A 7363-nucleotide genomic window follows, 5' to 3' on the forward strand; every position below is an offset into this window, starting at 1 on the left:
AATTTAAAACTTGAAATTTAATTATTTCCCCCAAAGCTTGTCGAACCTAACACCTTAATTACCATAAACTTATTTTCCTAAAATCTATAAAGCCTCAAACCTTAAATAAAATTCTCTTAAACATATCCTTAAAGTTCGTTGAACCTACACTCTCCTATTCTATAACCTCGTTACATAAATTCTACAAAACCTTGATCTCAATCATCTTTAGCGACTTAAAGCTAATTCCTCTCCTCATTGCGACGTGAGTTCCCACCTTACAAAGATTGCCTAAACCATGACATTCCCTTCAGACCTCAACATCATACAAGCAAACCACATCGCTAAAAATTCAAGCTTACTACACTAAATGTTCATGCCTAATAATAGTATCATCGATTATACCGCCTTCCTGCCATAGCGTAACCCTTAATCCCTATTTCAACTCCGAACAAAACAAATCGAAATAAATAAAACAAATAAAACAGCATACTTCCAATTCCAATAAGATCAAACCAAACCAAACCAAACCAAATGGAATTAAATCAAAGAAAATCGAATCAAGTTAAATAAAAACAATTCAAATTAAATAAACAAGATAATATCAACTCAAGCTTTTAAAACTTTCTGGTACTCTACCTATGGGACATGTGGTTTTACCTAGAGTCGAACCGCTCTGATACCACCTGTGACGCCCCCAAATCCCACGTACGGACACATGAAAATCGAGATGTCGGGATGATGACAACACGGGTCATCACCCTATCGCCAAGTGGCCAAGTGTGTGTACATGCAACAAGTGTGCAATAAAAATACTTAGCGGATAATAAAAGTCTTATAACTAAGTATCAGAATTTTTGTTTAATACAAACCCGTTTAAAACATACATAATAAAATATTACAAGTCTCAAATACTGGTTCAAAACCAAAATACAAGACATAAAAGCTGGTAGAGATATTTTTTGACATAAAGACTCCAAGTCAATACTCTGGCGAAACCGCCTCTTCGGGCTCAGCCTCCTTCTCCTTAAACTCTGCATCAAAATCTACGGTTCCAAAATGGTACCGCAGGTAAGTAATAAACTAAGCAAACCTTAAGATAGAAAATACATTCATGCCACAACAATATGCATGAAAATGATGCCATATACATATATCCCAAAAGTCCACATTTTCCACGCATGCCAAAAATCCCATTTTGGCCCAAAACATTCCCTTTGAACATAACCTCGCTATTATCCCCGATAATGGCCCAAAAACTAAACCATCAGAGCACTGTAGGTGGGAATCGCAGGCGGGACTCTATTACTATCCCTGCTCACTACCGTCCCTACACGTGCATCGTAGGCGGAAATCACAGGCGGGATTCTACCACCGTTCCTGCTTACCACCATCTCTACGCCGCGTGCACCGTAGGCGGAAATCGCAAGTGGGACTCTATCACCATCCCTGCTCACCACCATCCCTACACGTGCATCTGACTCAAACCAGCCAATCCAATCGTTTACATATACCATTAATCATTTCTCGCTTACAAGCCCAGTTTTTATTTTATAAACACATGTACATGTATGCAATTACACAAAAACTCAGTTTTTCTTTTTTAAACATGAACATGCATGCACTATACAATGCAAACATCAAGGCACAAAATCTCCAATAAATATCAACATCAACCAAACATAAATAACTCCATCCTCAAATCCATCCGACCCCCGACTCCTCTGACTCAGTCCGGAATAACCAACCAGTCACAATTTATCGTTAAAGCAAAGATGTGACGCCCGCAAATCCCATGTACGGATACGTGGAAATCGAGACGTCTGGATGATGACAACACGGGTCACCACCCTATCGCCAAGTGCCAAGTGTGTGTACATGCAACAAGTGTGCAAAAGAAAACATGCAGCGGATAAATAAAGTCTTATAACTAAGTACCAGAATTTTTTTTTTGTTTAATACAAACCAGTTCAAAACATACATAAGAAAATATTACAAGCCACAAATATAGTCTCAACACCAAACTACAAGGCATAAAATTCCGAATCAATACTCCGGCGGAGCTGCCTCCTTGGGCTCAGCCTCCTCCTCCTCCTCGACATCTGCATCAAAATATACGGTACCAAAATGGTGCCGCAGGTAAGTAAAGATCCAAACGCCACAAGATAAAAACATATTGAACTCAAATAATATGCATGAAAGAATGCCAAATGCACGTGTTCCATAAAACCACATTTTTCCCACACACGCCAAAAAAACCCATTTTTGGCCCAAAAACATATCCTTTAAAACCAGTCATTGCCATTATCCCAGATAATGACCCAAATCAAGAAACCACCATTTTTCTAGAAAATGGATCACGAAGCCTCAAACATAACCTTGCCAATTTCCCAGAAAATGGCCCGTATCCAAAATCCAAAACCTGTTCCACATTATTGCATGCACCATGATCTCCCCTAAGGATCATCCGCACACTCTGGCTCTTGTGCCACACCGCAGGTAACGACTACGCTTGTGACACCTAAACGAGCGATGCCCAGTTCTCGTGCCTAGTGCGTACCTGGACCAGGCCATCCTTTAGTCCCCGCTAGCTTAGGAACCATCGAGTTGACATGACAGCATTACCATATCGTACGATCTGGTCGTCGCCCAGCGAAAACCTAGGGGATGTCACTCAGTATTATCCACTCTCGAGTGACCAGAGAAGCTCCACCGAGATAATACCCCATCCCGGCTTGGGGTCGTGATACACACGCACCCAAAAATCCATTTACACAATAAAACCAGTTTTTCTCAATTTAAATAAAATGCACATGAATGCATCATGCAATGCACACCTCAAGATATAAAACATCCAACCAATCACAATATCATCAAAACCAAACAACTTTGTCCTCAATCCATCTGAGCTCCGACTCCTCAAACTCAGTCTGGAATTAACCAACCAGTCAAATAAATAATTGTAAAAGAAATAATATATTTAAATCTAAAGTAGAGTTTGGAAAATACTTACAGCGCTATACGATATTTTTTGAAAGATCACGACGTTGCAAACGGCGGAGAAAAAGTAAAATAACGGTATATTTTATATTGTGGCTGTGGGTTGTAAATTACCCACTTTCGAACGGGGACAAACCAAGAGTTGAAATTGATAGGGAAAGGCCTAGAGATATTTATGAAACTAATAGAAGTGAGTTTTGGCCGTGGGTGAAGGTGGAAATGGCGGTGGAAGTGAAAAAAGAGCAAATTGGAGTTGAGCTCGTGGGAGTTGTCCCGGCAACGGATCGGGGCCGGAAATGGGTGGTTTAGGATGGCAAGAGGTAGGTGATAAAGTGTTGAAGAGATGGTGGCTGAAGGTGGAGCAACGACGGCGAAAATGGCCAAAAACCGTGCGGTTTAGATGGGCTCTCGACGGCAAACGGCGGCTCGGATGGAGGCGAGATTTGGTGGGGAGGTGCGCCGGCCGGAGGGGGAACTTTCTGGGTGGGTGGTGTCGGCCACGTCGCCGGCGAGTAGCGGTGCTGGGCGGTTGAAGTTGGACAGCGTTAGAGGAGGGAGAGAGAAGACGTGCTGTGTGTGCGGGAGAAGAGGAAAAGAAGAAGAAAGAAAAGAAAGAAAGAAGAAAGAAAGAAAAGAAAAAGAAAAAAGAAAAAGGGAAAAAGAAAAAGAGAAAAGAAAAGATGGAGAAAAGAAATGAGGTCCAATCCTCACATTCGGAGTCCAAAAACTGATCTGATGAAAACAAATATAAAAACTATAAAAGAAAAGGGTCATTCCAATAGAAATTACGTACCTCAGTCATGAACTTCCATTTGTCGTGAGTGCTCCAATCCACCGGTATCTCACTTGCAGCTAAATAATTCATAATATAGGGACTAACTCTCCCCGGTCCTTCTTCACTACAGTAATATCGAGCTTTTTAGGAACAACCTGTGTAGGACTTACCTAGTTACTATCGGCAACAGGATATATGATTCTTGCATTTAATAGTTTCAACATTTCATTATTCACCACTTCTTTCATAGTGGGATTAAGCATACGTGGAGGTCTCTACGAGGGCTAGTTCATTCATCCAAAGTAAATTTATGAGAACAGACCATGGAACTAACACATTTTATATTAGCAATGGTCCAACCTAAGGCTGACTTATGCTCACTTAGGGTCCGAATTAATTTCTTACCTTGAGACTCAGACAATTCAGATGAGATAATAATAGGAAAAGTATCACCTGAACAAAGGAAAGCATGCTTTAAACCCTTAGGCAGATGCGTCAATTCAACTTTAGATGCTTCCACACTTGAATGAATTTATTTTTCACTTTTCTCAAGCAACTTCTCAAACTTCGGTTGCCATGCCCGTATGCCATAATTCTGAGTTTTATAAAAAATGACACAAATATCAACAACATCAAATGAATCACTAATAGTATCAAACTTTGAATAAAAAAGGGAATATTCAAGGGGATCAGAATCATGAGTTGTGTGAACTCCCTTGTCTATAAGTGCATCAATCATGTACGTTTGGTGGCACTCGTCATCTATTGGCTATTCTCTATATGAAAAATGTTAACCTCCATGCTTATGTTTTCAAAAGATAGTTTCATCAACTCATTCTTGCAATTTATAATTGCATTAGCCGTAGCAAGGAAAAATCTACCTAATATGAGAGGAACCTTAAGTTAGACTTAACAACCTACTGAGTGTCCAAAATTAAGAAATCAATAAGATAATAAAACTTGTCGATTTGGATCAAAACATTCTCAACTATCCCTCTCGGTTTCTTAACTGAACGATCAGCCAATTGAAGCACAATAGAAGTTGGCTTAATTTCACCCAAACCAAGCTGCAAATAAATAGAACAAGTTATGAAATTTACAATAGCCCCTAAATCTAGCAACGCTTGCCCAAACTCATGATTCTCAATATTACATGCAATGGTTGGACAACCAGGTTCCTTATACTTAGGAGGAGTTCATTATTCAATTAGAGCACTAACTTACTCTGTCAAAAATGATGTCTTCTTAACATGTTGTTTCATCTTAACTATATACAAATTTTTAAAAACTTTTGCATAATTAGGAACATCCTTAATAACATGCAAAAGAGGAAGGTTAATCTTTACCTGCCTGAGGTTCTCCAAGATTTAATTACTAGAATCCAAAGTTCGCATACCGGATTTTAAAGTTTGAGGAAATGATACCTTAACTGGGCTCTTGATTACCTCGGTTTCCTTGTGGAACTTGGTACTATCATTGTTTTCTTCCTCTTCAACATCCTTTGGCTTATCAATTGTTGGGATGTGTAAGGACTTACTACTTCTTGTCACAATGGTATTGACCTCTTTCAAATTTCCTTGCACTGTATGTTGACCTCAGGGCGTGGGTTGAGCTTGAGAAGGGAACTTGCCATGCTCGTTCACACTCAACGAAGTCATCAACTTGGATACATCACTCTTTATGTCTTTATTTTCCTGAATAACCTGAGTAATCAAAGACTTAAATTTTTTATTAGTTTTAACCTATGCCTCAATAAAAGTATGCAAAGTATCTTCTAAGGGACTCCTAGAGATGAAGGTATATGATATGGTGCGGGATATGATTTAGGAGGTTGTGTAGGTGGTTGGTTTTCAGACTTCCAACTAAAATTAGGGTGATTGCACCACCCCAAATTAAAGGTATAATAGAAATGTGTAAAAGGCTTCTTATACTACCTAAGGCATTACATTGGTCCTCATACATCTATCTCATCTCAGCAAATGTGGGACAGTGAGATGATATACCCCGCCACATACAAAACATGGTCCAAAAGACTATACGTGATTAGCCATGTGTGTTGGCTTTACGTTCTTAGTCTTTAACACCTCTAGCTCTCTAGTGAACATCTCAATCTTAGCCTTTAGGTTATCATTTTTCCTGAGATAGTAAATTTCACCACCATTTGGGTTTCCTGCAGGTCGTGACCTATTTGTGCTCTCAGTAGCACTAGGTCCAGTCAAAGTGTGAGCTTTTTTAGCAAACTCATTGATGTATTCTATGGCCTCATCAAGATTTTTCTATAAGAACTCACCATTATACATCATTTCCACAAATTGGCGCTCTCAAGGTGTAAGTCCCTTACAAAAATATCTCACTAAGCATAAATTCTCATAGTTATGGTGAGGACGCATACTCGACAAATCCTTAAATCTTTCCCAAGATTGATACAAAGTCTCACTGTCTTTTTGTGCAAATGTGAAAATTTACATTTTTAAAGTGTTGGTCTTATATTGGGGAAAGTATTTATTAAAGAAGACTAGAGTCATCTCATTCCATGATTCAATAGATCATGGTCTTAGCGAGTATAGCCAACTCTTAGCTCTATTCTTCAAAGAAAAAGGAAAGAACTTAAGTCTTACAACGTCATCAGTTGCATTTTGACCATGAAAAGTTGCAACTACTTTCTTAAACTCCCTAATGTGCACATATGGATTTTGATTTTCCAAGCCATGAAAAGTAAAGAGTAACTGTGTCATCCCTGTTTTAAAATCCAGTTGGCGAGTATTAGTTAGAAACATGATACATGATGGTGTGCCTGTGCGTGTAGGGTAGATGTAATTCTGAAGAGTCCTAGTGGGTCGACCTCCATGTTCACTCATTTCCTCATAATTAGAAGAATTATCAAACAAATGATTAGAAAAATTAGACTCTAACTCTGACAATAATGCAGGTCTATAAGCAAACCTACCCAAGGCGTCTCTTTACCTGTGCATGCAAGGTAGAGAAAAATGCAACACTAAAGAAAAAGAAACTACAAAAAGAAAAAAAAAATAAAATAAAGATGCAGCAAGCTAAAAGAGGGAACGAAGTTAACGCCTTTACAAACTGCTAAAAAGAAAAACTATCTAGCAATGCTTCTACCATCCCCCTGGCAACGACACCAAAATTTGATTATGCCCCAAGAATAATGTGGTAGTTGTAGCACAGTTTTGGGATGTCGATTCTACAAAAAGACAAATTAAAAGAATAATAGAAAGAACAAAGAAACTAAAAATTTAAGAAAACAAAAATCAAAGTAGCAATGTAAGACAAATCCTTTCTGAAAAGAAATAAATAAAGAGCCAAAATGTAATAATGAAAAGGTTTGACCAGAATTAATAGCAATGAATTATCTAGAATCCCTTATTTGAACTTGATAATTCTATCCATATCAGATTCATTGGATACTCAATTAGATATCATAGCACCATACTCTCTAATCGGAAAATATATCTTTATAACCAATTTGTTCAAATGTAATTATTGAAAACCATTCTTTTTTTGAAAGCACAGATTGCTATCCTATTAGAATTATATTCAAATACGACAATATACTTAGTAGCAATTCTGCAGTAGAGAATCACACCAATA

At 38.3% G+C, this 7363-nt stretch overlaps 1 non-coding gene across 1 annotated transcript; it reads left to right on the top strand.

The window, feature by feature from the left end:
• The first annotated feature begins 6124 nt into the window (after positions 1–6124).
• LOC122317640 lies at positions 6125–6232 on the top strand. The gene has a single exon (XR_006244564.1). It is a non-coding gene; the product is annotated as a small nucleolar RNA R71 (small nucleolar RNA).
• Positions 6233–7363: the final 1131 nt, after the last annotated feature.

This window comes from Carya illinoinensis, chromosome 7 (assembly GCF_018687715.1).
Source record: "Carya illinoinensis cultivar Pawnee chromosome 7, C.illinoinensisPawnee_v1, whole genome shotgun sequence".
NCBI classification, from domain to species: domain Eukaryota; kingdom Viridiplantae; phylum Streptophyta; class Magnoliopsida; order Fagales; family Juglandaceae; genus Carya; species Carya illinoinensis.